This window comes from Meriones unguiculatus, chromosome 10 (genome assembly GCF_030254825.1).
Source record: "Meriones unguiculatus strain TT.TT164.6M chromosome 10, Bangor_MerUng_6.1, whole genome shotgun sequence".
NCBI classification, from domain to species: Eukaryota; Metazoa; Chordata; class Mammalia; order Rodentia; family Muridae; genus Meriones; species Meriones unguiculatus.
Genome location: NC_083358.1, coordinates 11477507 through 11492879, shown reverse-complemented (window position 1 = coordinate 11492879; position 15373 = coordinate 11477507). Strand labels below are relative to the sequence as shown.

The following is a 15373-nucleotide window of genomic DNA, read 5'->3' as shown; positions in this document are numbered from 1 at the left end:
GGGAAGTCAGACAGGAACTGAAACAGAAGCCATGGGGGAATGCTACTTACTGGTAGCAATTTGGCTCCCTATGGCTCCCGCTGCCTGCTTTCCTAGACAACTCAAACCCATGTGCCCAGTGTTGGTACCACCTATCGTGTGCTGGGCCCTCCTACCTCAATTATTAATCCAGAACACACCCCACAGATTTGCCTATAGTCCAATCTTCTGGAGGCATTTTTTTTTCAATTCAGATGCCTTCTTCCTAGATATGCCTAGATATGTTTAGTTAAGTTGGCAAAAAACCAACTTGGACACAGTGCACGAGGCAACCTGGCCAAGAACACAAGCCAGGCAGGCTATAACAGTGGTAGGTATAAACCTACTGTCCACAACCAAGCCATGTGCTTCTTTTTAGAAACATGTCCCCTTACATTCCAAGACAAACTCATTCAGGGTAATGCTGGATCTGTGCTAACAGCTGCTGTATCTAAGTGAAGGCTCATTTTTATTAGAAAACCGAAACAATCATTTACAATGTGTGTGTGTGTGTGTGTGGAGGGGGAGTGCCACTGTGCATTTGTGGATGTCAGAAGGCAGCTTCCAGAAGTTAATTCTTCCACGTGGGATCCAGGGATCAACTTAAGTCATCAGGTTTGATAGCACGTGTCTTTACCTGATGATTCATCCCATGTGACCTAAGCCAAGGGTGCTTTAAGAGTTCATTTATTTTCCTTTCGACCTTGTGATATGTTTGCACTCACTTTTGCCAGTGGTGACTGGTCAAAGTGCAAAGAACAAATGTCTACAGAAAGCTCGGCTATAAACGAGATGTCTATATCACACTTCCTCACCCTAAAGCTCAAGTATTATCAAGAAAGAGGGGACAGAAATAAGAGCCAGAGGTTAAAGGAGAACTTGAGAGAAACAGAGTCCTCTGGACATAACAGGACCACTGTACTCGTGAACTCCCAGCAGGTGTGGCTGCCTGTACAATACTTGCATAAGGTCAAGCCAGCCAACAGTCCAACATGGAGGGAAAGGCATTCACAAGCCTTCCCCAGCTGAGAAGCCATTGACAGTTGATGGCTTCTGGAGAAGGGAGTTGGTTTTCTGTAAGGGTATGGACTTTGGTAAGTTGACCAAACTCCAGGGAGAGGGCCACACCCATTTACATATGGGCATTACAAACAGGGTTCTAAATAGGAGAGTGAGAAAATACAAATTGGGAAGTATAGAGGATGGAAAGTGGATCTTGGAGGATTTAGGGAAGTGGGGAGGAGTGAGAGTATGATCACAATATATTTTGTTATTGTATAAAATTATCAAGAATTAATTAAAAATATACATATATTTTAAAAAATGTGCTGGTGCATGCCTTTAATCCTGGCACTGGGGAGGCTGAAATAGGCAGATCTCTGTGAGTTTGAAGCCAACCTAGTCTACATGGGCTCTGTTCTACAACTCCTGACATGCTCAATTTCCATGAAAAAAAATTAAAAATACTGCATTCAAACATATTTCATTTTTTAAAATTTCCTTTGGTGATGCTGGAGACTGGACCCAGGATCCAGGACCTTGTGAATGGTAGGTAAGTGCTCTCTCATGACGAAATGCCCCTACTTTTCAACCATTTCAATGACAGTACAATTTATTTACAGAATGTAATTCCGATTCACTGACATTGAGCTACATGTGAAGACTGTACTCCTGAAACTCACAAAAGACCATAGGAGATGGAGGGATGGGTGCAGTGAGGATGCCAACTGCTGTAAAGCAATGGGTCTAAGGGGCACCTATGTGACTCTGCTTGTTCACAGTTTGAAGTTCTGTCAACTGTGATCATCTCCCTGGTAGTTAACATGCAACAGATGCTATGGGAAATAATGAAGTGGCCTTTACCGCTCTGCCTTAATAAATTTGGATAGAGCTAGGCCACATTTCCTCTTCATGATACTTGATTCCTTAATTGATTCGTCTCTACTTAAATTGACCTCTTTCTATTACAATTTTCTTCCTTACAAGACTCTGCTTTATATGCATTGCATACATCACACAAACTCAATAACAGTTTTGTTTTGATTTTTTTTAAATGAAACTGAGACCAACTCATCCTGACTCCCAACCTGTGGTATCAAAGGTGCTGCCAGTAAGTTACAATAACACCTCAGAAAGCTCTGGGGGTTTCTGAAAGAGCCTGGAGCTTTGCTTCCTTTGAGAACACTGTAGGGAGAGACTGCACAGCTGACAGAACCTGGGAATGAGCAGCCTGGCAGTACCTGGAATGACACCACACCCAAGGACACCACCTGGAGTGCCATCAGCGTCTACACAGCTCTTGGGAGCTAAAGAGTGTTTAATAGTGGGTTGGTGGGTGGATGATAAGTGGATCATGATGGGTGATAGATAAGTGGGTAAATATATGGATGCATGGGCAGGTGAATGCATGGATGGATGGGTAACTGGCTAACCACAGCTAGTTGGGTAGGTGGGTGCGTGGATGGATGGATGGTGGATGGATGGATGGATGGATGGATGGATGGGTAGATGAGTGGGTGGGTAGGTGGGAGGATGGGTAGACAGAGGGTAGGTGAGTGGGTGGACAGATGGACAGATAGGCAGATAGACAAATAGATGAATGGATAAATGGATGGATGAACTGATGAATAAATGAATGGATGGATAGATGGATGGGTCGATGGGTGGATGAATGGATGTATGGATGGATGGACAGACGGATGGATGGTTGGATGGATGGAAAAATTAACCAATGGATGGATGGATTGGTACATGGATGCATGGTTGAATGGATGGACTGATAAGTGGGTAAGGACCGATGGACAAACAGATGACAGGTAAGGAATGGGTAGACAGTTGGGCTCATGAAAGGATGAGCAGATGGATGGATGGCAGTCAAGTTAAAATGAACTTAGTATAATATAAAAACCCAGACAGCCAGGCTTGGTGGCATACTTCTGTAATCCTAGCACTTGAGGAGGCACAGGCAGATGGATCTCTGTGAGTTCCAGGCCAGCCTGGTCTACTAAGCAAGTTCAGTCAGTCTAGGCTACACAGAGAAACCCTGTCTCAAAAAGCCAGAGAGAGAGAGAACACAAACGTAGGCTTTGGAACAAGACCATCTAGGTTAAATCCCCTACTACATGTTCTTAAGCACATACATTTATAATTGTCTTTGTGCCTCTGGTAACTCATACAGCAAAGAGCCAGGAGGAAGTAACCGGCCCATTTCACTGGGTGGCTGTGGAGAATATACAACCAGAAGTTCTCACATTCCACAATACACGTTACTTAATCTTGTATCATTCCTATGACCACAACTCTTGTTGCTGCCTATGACCAGAATGTTTCCCCACCTTGCACAAAATGACCTCAGATGACAATCAGATCCTCCCAAAAAAGAAGGGAGAGTGTCTACCTCCTTGCATAAATGTTTCCAAGTAAAGAAGATGGCTGCACACAGTAGTGCTGCTCCAGAATAGGGCATTGTCAGGAAGGGTGCAGAACCTAGATGGCTGGAGGCCACACTGGAGAGGGTTTCAACAGACTGTCCACCTCTGTCCCATACACAAAGCCACTGGACAGTAAACCAACTCAATTCCAACTACAAATAGAACTAATGGTATCATCCCTAGTAGCCTGATGTTTAAGGATGGGGAAAAAAAAAACCTGTTGACTCTGCCACCCTCTCTCCCTATGACTGAGAACTTGCCCATCACTCTATTTCTCAGTTTCCACATGTGTAAAATAGACTTAACAATATCAGCTACCAGCAGGACCGTGAGGAGGGATGGAAGGATTACAATTCAGAAAAGGCATATTCGGAAGCCCATAGCACCCAGAGATGCTCTCTTGTTCATGAAGCCAGTGGACAGAATTGCCTGACACAGATTTGCCCAAGATTTAGAACAAACAAGAAAGGTACCTTTCAGGTTTTGGGGAAAAAATGCTTTTTATGAAAGACCAAAATGCCCCAAAGGAACTTGGAGAAAAGGTGTGCCCAAGCATCTCACTGTACTTCATTTCTGTCATCTCCTGTAACTCACCTGCCTTCCCCGTGTGCCTGTGCTGGCTCCTCTTCAGGGAAGGGCCTCGAACTGAACTTGATGCTTCCTTTTCTGCTGGCTGAGGTTAAAGCCTCCTGACCCTGACCTGGCCTGTCATTGCAACACTTCCTACCTGAGATATCTTACTTTTCCAGAACCACCCCAGCCCTGCTGCCCACCTCTGTTCTGTCTCCCAACTCCTTATTCCTGCTGCCAGAGATGAGGCCCTGGTCTGAACAATTCCATCATTCCATCTCCTGACACTTCACCTACTTGTACCAGTCAGCAGCATTATCTAGAGCTTACTCCTTGCAAATGGAAGAATTGTCACATCCTTCTCCTTGAGCTTATATGCACTCACAAACAGGTGAACAGTGTTCAAAGAGCTGGCATGCCCACACCCCACAAACTTCTGTGCTTCTTTTTTTTTTTTTTTCAGAGATGAGCAATATGAGATGCTGAACTATTCCTCAGGGTTCAGCTAAATTGTTAATTAACGTTCACACTCTCTGATTCCAGCTAACTTGAGCTGATGCTTCTAAAGGTGTGAGCAGGGAGGTCCTCATGCAATCATTACCTGTGTCACAGTGACCCCAAGATGACTGTCCCGTTAGGAATAATAATGATGGCAGTCCCAGGGATTATGTTAACCACTAATAAAGTGTTCAAGCTCATCTCTGTGCCCAGCCCTTCAGCAGGGCATTATTCTTGCTATTTGACAAGTGGTTAGACTGAGGCTCAAAGAAGATGGGTGGCTTCTTGGTACCATATATCCAGAAGGTCCATATCAAGTTTTGAACTCAAGGCTACTGGATTCAGTAGCTCGACTTCCTAGCTATCTAGCCACACATGACCAGGGGAAGCTATCAACTCTGTGGACCATCAACATGCAGGGAGAGGCATGGAAAAGGAAACTACTTCACAGATAGGAGGAATCCATTCACTGGATGGACCACTGTGAACAGAAACAGGCGTGGAGAGTGAGTGGCAGGCAATGTGTAAGAGGAGATCAGGAAAGTGCTCTGGTAAGGAAGGTGAGAGGACTGGGACACAGAAAGGCAGAGAGATGGAGCTGCCTCGGATGAACATCTGAGAAGGAGCTAGGCAAAGCTAAAAGATGCTGAAAGGAGGTGGGAATTTAGATCCAGTCAACACCCACAGGGGCCACGCCCCCTGCTTCCCAGCCTCCTACCAGCAGGCAAACACATTAAGAGCTATGCCTAATATTTAGTGAGCCAGCCATTGTTGCACCTGTTCCTAAAATATTAACTCACTTCATCCTCAAAATGACCCAATGAGGTTACTCTATTTTGTCTTTTATAGAGGACAAAATGAGGCTCCTGGAATTTGAGGACCTTGAACAGCATCTCTCCCCCTGCCCCCTCCCCCCAGAACCTCTGATAAACAACAGAGAGCACAGAATGGTCCACAGCACCTTGGCTTCAGGATTCACCTTTCCAATGAGAGCCTTATATAGGTTTCTCACTGTGTGTGATGGGCCCAACCTAACAGCCAACAGAGCATCATCACCCTCAGAGCCTTTCTCTCTACGCATGACAAGGCCACCTATGCACCTGTGACATCTTTACATGGCTAGATTACCCTCCCCATCTGGACAAGCCAGGGTTTTTTCTGCATGCCATGTCGGCCCCTCTCCCTAATCCTCAATCACTTTCCATATCCCAGCTTTTCCCACCAACCGTTGTCCCTCACCCCCTCCCACCCCAGAGAAAGCAGAAGAGAAAACCATAGTATCTCTGGGACCCAGGATCTCCTATCAAAGACTTTTCAGACCCTTGAATGCGTTGCTTCCCAGCACACAAGATTGGGAACTCAGGTTTGCCAACACAGGCCTTGGCCTCTGAGAACAAAGAACGGGGAAGACAAAAAAAAATAAAGAGTGCTGTCCCTGCCCATGGACATCACCAGAGCAGCCATCCCTGGATAAAAATATAACTCATTCCCTTGACCCTCTGAGGACATCTTTCTCCTTTTTACATTTCTGTATTTTTAATTCACATTCAAATATTTTCAAGAGCATTACGACATTTTTAAACAAAGTGCTTTTAAGGGTCTCCTTCCCATCCCTCACCCCCTGCTGCCTTGTCCCTCCCCTGGAGCCCCCGTCCTGGCTCCTCTTTCATGTCCCATGGGTTTTTATGTCACTCCATGCTTCCTTATCACCCTCTCTCTGTCTGCTTTCTAGACATTTAAGCCTTCCCCCATACTCACTCCTGATTACATATAAACATGGACATGTTACAGGCCAGGGTTTTCATATCATGAAAAATTTGTTGGGTTTGTTTTTGTTGTTGTGAGTTTTGTTTTGTTTTGGGGGATTTGGTTTTTCAAGACAGGGTTTCTCTGTGTAGCCTTGGCTGTCCTGGACTCTTTGTAGACCAGGCTGCCCTCGAACTCACAGTGATTTGCCTACCTCTGCCTTCCTGAGTGCTGGGATCAAAGGCATGTGCTACCATACCCATCTGGATTTGAGTTTTTGTTGTTTTTTTTTTTTTTTTAGTTAGAGTCACCTCGCTGAGTAGTATTCTTTCCAGAGTCATCCACTTTCCAGCAAAGTTCTTTGTTTTTCTTTACAGCTACATAATAGTCCATTACATATATGTATCCACATTTTCATAACCTATTCATCTACTGATGTACATCCATTCCCTATCTTTTATGAACACAGCAGCAATAAACATGGATGTGCAAACATCACTGTGATAGGATGGAGAGGCCTCTGGGAATATACTTAAGAACAGCACGGGGGGGGGGGTCATATCAATGTTCTATTTTTCTTTTTTTCCCCTATTTTTGAGAAATCTACATACTGATTTCCATATGGTTGTAATAACTTGCATTTTTGCTAGTAGTGGCTAAGAGCTCCTACTTCCCAACATGGACCTTTCTTTGTGAATCCTGTCAATATCCCGAGACAGTTCCCTTGGGGTGCAAATGTGACGAATGAGGTCTTCATGGAAGAAAGGATAGGGAGAGTCCCAGAAGGAACTGCCCACTTTGTTGTGTCAGGTGTCCCAATTAGAAAGACAGGAAGAGCATGTTCTGCCCAACAACACCTCCCTGGGGAAATGGCTGCCAGACCAACACACTTGACCCGGACCTATGTCAATCAAAGGTGCTTCCAAGTGAGGTCTGACCTGGAGATACTCCCTGACAACCAGGTGATAAAGGTGATAAAAATAGGACTCCACAGTTGTCTGAAGAAGCCTGGTTTCAACCAAGAGCACACAGTCACTGAAAGACCTACACCATGAGCATGGCCACTACCTAAAACTCTCCAGAAAGCCAAACCAATGAGACATCACTATATGCCTTCAGCAAGCGTGGGTGGAATTTTCCATTTCTGTAGAAAATAAGACGTCTGTATTCAAAGCAGACAGATGATAAGATGAAGCCAACAGACTGAGAAGGAGAGTGACATGAAGAAAGAATCACATGAAGAAAGAGGTAAGGAGCCCAAGAGAGAAAGAGCCAGAGAAGGTAGACAGTCCCATGGGGAAACAGGAAGGGCCAGAATCATGCAGTAAACCAACTGGTACCATCAACCATTGCCTCACCAACTCCACAGGATGGCAGGGGAACGGCTACTGATTTTAAAGGATATATCAATGTAAATTAGGCTAGGCATCCAGAAGAGGTTACAGAGATCCAACCAACATTAGTGGCAGGGATGAGACAAAAAATGCCAATCAAGGCATAAGAGAGAAAAACAAACAAAATGAAACAAAACAAACAAACAAACAAACAAACCCTATAAGTCCTGTGTCTAGAAGTTCAGAAGAGCATTCAGTGATGGTTGTGGGAAGGGAAGAGAGATGAATATGAAGACTCTATTTTTCAGTTTACAAAACATCTTCATGTCAAACAGTTGAGCCCTATTCTGTCATGTAACAACTGCCCTCCACCCAGAAGAACAATTTCAGGGAATATTAAAACAAAATATACAATAAAGTCACAAACATTGGGCCACAGAGATAGCTTGGTAGGCACAGCATTTGTTGTGCAAGCTCAAGGATATGGCTTTGGATCCTCAGAACCCATATAAAGCCAGCTTCTTTATGTTATGTTCTGTATGTTACAGGTGTCCTGGAACATACCTGTAAACCCAATTCTATGAAGTAAAGGGCAAGAAACAGGAGTCCTAGGTTGCTGTCCAACCTGTCTAGTCAAAATGGCAAGCACCAGGTACAGTGAGAAACCCTGTGTCAAATAACAAGGTAGAGAGTGACAAAGACACCCAACATTGACCCCTGCCAGTCACACTCATGTCCACATACATGCATATAGATACATGGGCACATACATGCCTATACATATCCATGTATACCCATGAATAGACACACAAACACACATTCCTGTATACACACATGAATACATACTCAAACACACACTTGCACACATATAAAGACATACACAGGGAAAGAGGTTTCCCAAGAAGAGCAGAGAACAGGGTCTAACTTTTGCATCCTGTCACTGGAGAATATGCTCCCTATATGCCCCATGCTGCGAGTATAGCTCAATGGAAGAGTGCTTGCCTGGCTTGTGCAAGGCCCTGGGGTTCCATCTATGAAGCATGTTTGCAGATATTCTGAGAAAGAAAAACTGTCTCTGCCTTCAGGAAAAGCAGGTAATAGCCACAAAATGGCATGAATAATCATAGCATTTTCCTTTGGAGCACACAGAAAACTGAACAAGGACACATTTTCAAACATGAATAAACTGCATTATATCCATGCAGGAGACATTTGGTGAAGGACAGAAAATAGAGAAGCACAGCCTCTAGGAGTAGGGGCACTGGCACCATGCTGATTCCCAGAGGCATACCTCAGGGATCAAAGGATCACATACCAGGCAAAACTCAGCCCTGGGACCGAGGTCCCATCAAGGATGGAGGGGGCAGGTGGGGCAGCAGGCTGGAGGCAGCAACAAGAGCCACCAGCAAAATTTCTGACATGTAGAAACATGCTCCAACATGTTAACCACAGTGGTGAAACACACATCTGTCAAAAGTCGCTCCAACGCTCAAAAGTCTACCGAAGGTAAAGACCCACAGACGTGAGAAAAGGAAATGAGCACTTTAAAAATCAACCGAGAGGATGAAATAATGTTCACAGCACAGAAACCACTTTAACAACAAAAGAGCATTAAGTAATGAAACAAAAAAAAAATGCTAAGTGAAGAAAGGCAAGATGAGACTAAGTGTAATACGAGCCAAAAATCAATCAAACCTGTGTGAATACTCACAGCTGCATTGTTTATAGCTGCCCCAATCTCAAAGTAACAGCCACCCTTCAGCGAGGAAGCAGATAAACAAACTGAAGGGACTCTGCAGAACTGACTACCACTCGGAAACAAAAGGGAGCGAGCAACTGATTCACACAGCAACCGGAGTGAATCTGAAATCCGAACTGCACTATGGCAGAAGACAGATCCCAAAAGGCTGTGACTGTTGTGTAGCTCCATTTGTGTGACAGCCTGGAAAAGCTAGAAACACAGAGATGGGGAGATCTGAGGGTGTCAGATGCCACTTGGTAGGGTATGATTGCACGTGGCTACACAACGGGATTTTCATGTGATGCAATTGCCTTACATGATGGTGGCCGTGATCATGGGGCTCCATGCAGGTGTCAAAGCCTACTGGACTACATATAGACCTCAAGGTGACCTTCAACATGTCATTTGGGAAAAAAAAAACACAGCTGAGAGTGGACTGTGGAGATAACTTAGTGAAATGCTTGCCACACAAGTTTAAGGACCCGACCCTGAACTCCCAGAACCCACATAAAGCCTTATACAGTAAGCTGGGGTAATGGAGACAGGGGAATCCCTGGGGCTTGCTGACTAGCAAATCTAGTCAAAATACTCAGCCAGCTAGGTTCAGTGAGAGATTCTGTCTCAATAATAATAATAATAATAATAATAATAATAATAATAATGAGAAACATGATTGAGGAAGACACCTGACATTGAACTCTGCCGTCCACACACACAAATCAGCCGGCATAACAGGTGGACCTAGGAAGGAATGATACCTGTGACAATGACTCGCAGAGTGGCACAGAGAATGAAGGGGATAGGGAAAGGAGCTGCCCACATAAGTTCAGGGTAAAAAGCATTTTAACTAGATAAAACACAGGTCAAAGAAATGGCTTAGCCAGCCAAAAAGTTTGTCACACAAGGCTGGAGATTTGGGTTTGATTTCTAGCACACATGTAAAGGGAGAAGAGAGGCCTTGCCCCAAACTGCTTCCCTTTCCTCCATGTATACACCAGGTTGCACGCACACACAGACATGAACACATGCACACGCACCCATGTATACTCTCACACCCTTACACACACATGCCATGCATTCACATACATGCACACCCACACATATACACTCTCAAACCCTTACACACACACTCACACATACCAAGCATACTTACAAACACAGCATTAATTCTAAAACGTTATTTTAAAAGGGAAATAGAAAACTCAAATTCATGATTAGAATACTGTATAGGGTTAAATGCAACCTTAGCAGAAAAAAATCTCCCGAGAACCAGGATGTGTGCAGACCTTTAAAGTGACACATTTAACTTGTGTGGTGGTTTAACTGGGAGGGGCTAGTTCCCCATCATTCAGGAAGAGAGACATAATTCTTTTCTCTGTGAGTGTCTAGTCCTATACAAAGCTTAAGAGTCACAGAAAAATATTGGGAAACTAATTGGGTAAACCACAAGATTCTCCTCAGTGATTTTTCCAATCTTACATGAATGGGGGTGGTCCCACAGTGCTTCTGTGTGGAAAGTCTCAATATATTAATGTTGCCGGTTTGCAACAAATTGATCAATAAATATAATGCAATTACAGTCAGAATCCCAATGAGTCCATTTCCAGAACGCTACAAAATGATTCTAACGGACCACTGGGAGAATTAAACAAAAATAGACAAGAGGTCTTTAAAAAAGCATAGCGGGAAAGCATTTCCCCAATTTCATAATTAAGCACGAATGTAAAAAACCACCAGAATTGTGGGAGTAGTGCAAAGGCAGAAAAAAAAATCAACTAAGAAAGAAATCAAGCCTGGGAGCATCCCTGAGAGTATTAGGGGATGTAACACATACAAGAGGAACATCCGGATCCCTGTCAGATGCAGGGACCTGGTTAGAGATATTCAGATGAATGACTTGGAGTAGAAGTGAAAAGGACCCTCATTTCATGATGGAGGAAACAGTGTGGGCTTTAAAACTTAATTCCAGGTGATTTCAACAAACACACACAACTCTCTGTGTGTATCTGTCTCCCTGACTCTCTCTCTCTCTCTCTCTCTCTCACACACACACACACACAGACTGCTCTTGTGACTTGCCTTAATAAATGGAATGTGGAGACAGTGTCATATAGTGTCAAAAGCTGGGACAGAACTAGCTCTGTGGCATCTTCAGTTCTTAACTCCTCTTGCTGACCTAAGGCCACCACTGAAGGATGCCTTTCTAGCACACCAGAGGGCATAAAAGTTCCAACCAGCATCCTGTCTAGCATGCTATTGGACTTTCCAACTCAGCTGCCTGAGTGTGCCCAGATCAAGCTGTGAGAGAAACCAGTTAGTCCTCACCAAACCATGAGCGATTATCATCTGCCATTGTCTTAAGGCAGTAAGCCCATCATTGATACACTGCACTATAAAATTTAAATACAGAATTATGTTGGTCATGCTGAATGTAAGCACGCATGTGCTCTGCAGGAAAAGATAAGACGGTAATATTAACAGGAATATAAAAACTCACTTATTTCTTTGTTTAGTTTTTGTTTTGTTGACCTGTCCTTTGGGGAGAGTAGAGTGTTGAAGCATCCACTACTAGTGTGTAGGGATCTACGTATGATTTAAGCTTTACTGATGTTTCTTTTACAAATGTGGGTGCACTTGGGGCATAGATGAAGATGGAAAGATCCCCCATGCTCACACTTGGTAGGATTATCATAGTGAAAATGGCCATCCTACCAAAAGCAATCTATAGGTTCAAAGCAATTCCCATCAAAATACCAACACAATTCTTTATAGACCTTCAAAGAAAAATTCTAAACGTCATATGGAAAAAAGAAAAAACCCAGAATAGCTAAAACAAATCCTCTACAAGAAAAGATCTTCTGGAGGTATCTCCATCCCTAATCTCAAGCTGTACTATAGAGCAATAGTAATAAAAATGGTACTGGCATAGAAACACACTGGTAGATCATCAGAACTGAACCCAGAAATAAACCCACACACCTACAGACACCGACTTTTAACAAAGATGCCAAAACCACACAATGGAAAAAAAGATAGCATCTTCAACAAATGGTGCTGGTCTAACTGGATGTCCACATGTGTAAAAAATGCAAATAGACACATATCTATCACCTTGCACAAAATTAAAGTACAAGTGGATCAAAGACTTCAACATAAAACCAGACACACTAAATGTGTTGGAAGAAAAAGTGGGGAAGAGCCTTGAACTCATTGGCACAGGAGACAACTTCCTGAACACAGCACCAATAGCTCAGGCTCTAAGATCAACAATTAATAAATGGGACCTCATGAGACTGAAAAGCTTCTGTAAAGCAAAGGACACTGTCAACAGACCAGAACGAGGAAAAGATCTTCACCAGCCCTACAAATAGCAGAATGCTAATATCCAGAATATATAAAGAACTTAAAAAATTAAACACCATCAAACCAAATAATCCAATTAAAAATGGGGTACAGAGCTAAACAGAGAATTCTCTGCAGAGGAATACTGAATGGCAGAGAAACACTTAAAGAAATGCTCAACATTCTTAGTCATCAGGGAAATGCAAATCCAAATGACTCTGAGATTTCACCTTACACCAGTCAGAATAGCTATGATCAAAAACTCAAGTGACAACACGTGCTGGAGAGGATGTGGAAAAAGGAAACTTTCTTCCTTTGCTAGTGGGAGTGCAAACTTGTACAACCAGTTTGGAAATCAATCTGGCGCTTTCTCAGAAAATTGGGAATAGCACTACCTCAAAATCCAGCTATACCACTCCTGGGAAAATACCCAAAAGATGGCCACCATTCAACAAAGACATTTGCTCAACTATGTGAATAGCAGCTTTATTTGTAATAGCCAGAATCTAGAAACAACCTAGATGCCCCTCAGTGGAAGAATGGATACAGAAATTGTGGCACATTTACACAATGGAATACTACTCAGTTATTAAAAACAAGGAAATCATGAAATTGGCAGACAAGTGGATGGAAATAGAGAATATCATCCTGAGTGAGGTAACCCAGATCCAGAAAGACACACATGGAATAAACTCACTTATAAGTGGATTATTAGCCATACAATATAGAATAACCACACTAAAATCTATATAACTAAAGAAGCTAAACAACAAGAAGGACCCTAGGGAGGAGGCTTAAGTCTCATTCAGAATGGCAAACAGGATAGACACCAGAAGTGGTGGAAGAGTAGGAACAGGATGGGACCCTACCCAGAGGTCCTCTGAAAAGCTCCACCCAAAAGGGGGTGAAATCAGATGCTGAGACTCACAGAAAAACTTTGGGCAGAGCGCAGGGAGTCTTATGAAAGAAGACAGCACAGATAGAAGGACCTGGAGAGAAGAGGAGCTACGCAAGGAAACCAACAAAGCTAAAAATGCTGAGCCCAGAAGGCCCTGCAGAGACTGACACACCAACCAAGGATCACACATGGAAAGGATCTAGACCCCTGCTCAGATGTAGCTAATTGGCAGCTCAGTCTCCATGTGGGTTCTTGAGTAAGAGGAGGAGGGGCTGCCTCTGTCATAAACACAGTTGCCTGCTCTTTGCTCACCTCCCCCTGGTTAATAGGCATTACCAGGCCACAGAGGAAGAGGATCCAGGCAGTCCTGATGAGACTTGATAAGCTACGGTCAGATGGCAGGGGAGGAGAACTCCCCCTTTCAGTGGACTAGGGTAAGGGAATGGGTGGGGGGACCAGGAGGAAATGAGGAAAGGGGCTATAATCGGGACATAAAATGAATAAATTGTAAAAAAGAAAATACTCACCTATAAAATTATTGTGCACACATGTGCACACAAGCACATTCTTGTGCACACACACACACACACACACACACACACCTCAGCAAACCAGAAAAGCCATAGGTGTTAACAGGAATGTTATCTCCAGAGGGTAGGCTAGAAATAATTGTCTTCTACTCCCCTGTACTTACAAAGTGTCTTTTTGTCCATAGACAGACAAATAGAGCCTTACACTTCAAAATAGTTTTATCTCCCCAGATAGACCATAGACCCTGCTGCCAACCCCTATAGCTCTTTCCAGATTTCCCCTGTTAACCACGAAATCAGACTGGTGACAAATGATTACCATCCAGGGCTCAGCAAACTTTTTCTGGAAAAGCACAGATGGTAAATATTTTAGGCTTTGTGGACCACACAGTCTCGGTTGTTGCAACCACTCAACTACAGCTTTGTAGCAAAAAGACAAGCAGAAACCGATAACAAAGAAATGGCTACAGATGTGTTCCAATAAAACTTTACTCATAAAAACAGGCAGTGAGCCCAAAATAGCTCATGGCCATACTTGGCCACGTCTGTTATAACCAACCTATTAAGTCCCTCTTTTCTCAACAATAAACATCAAAGATACCTCCCTTCAAGTTATCTTGTTTATTTACTGGATATAAAGCATGTATTGAGAGTCTAGTGTATGCTGACACTGTACTAAGACTACAGAGGAATGATAAATGAACATCAAACTTAGCGTCCAGCGGGGAGATTAATGGGAAAGTGTTCTTTTCTACTTTGTATCTTTCCTTCAGGAATAGACATAAACCCCAACTGCTGAGTGACTAAGAACACCCGGGGCTGGCACAGTGGCTCAGCGGGTGAGACTGTTTATTCTGCAAGCCTGATGACCTGAGTTCCATACCAGAACCCACATAAGGGTGGAAGATGGAAAAAACCTGTCTCCACAAAGTTCTCTCTCTCTCTCTCTCTCTCTCTCTCACACACACACACACACACACACACACACACACCAATAACAAAATTATTTCTTAAAATAAGAAATAATTTTAATTATTTAGATAAGAAATACATATCAGGGGCTAGAGAGATGGCTCAGAGATTAAGAGTACTGACTGTTCTTCCAGAGGTCCTGAGTTCACTTCCCAGCAACCACATGGTAGCTCACAACCATCTATACTGGGATCTAATGCCCTCTTCTGGTATGCAGGTGTACATGCAGATAGAGCACTCATACACATAAAGTAAGTAAATGTTTGGAAAAAAAGAAAATACAAATCAGTTGC

The 15373-nt window shown here is 43.4% G+C and overlaps 1 protein-coding gene across 1 annotated transcript in view; it reads right to left on the bottom strand.

Annotated features, from left to right (window-relative positions):
• Cdyl2 (chromodomain Y like 2) overlaps nt 1–15373 on the bottom strand; it is a 181626-nt gene that overhangs the window by 68995 nt on the left and 97258 nt on the right. The window lies entirely within an intron of this gene.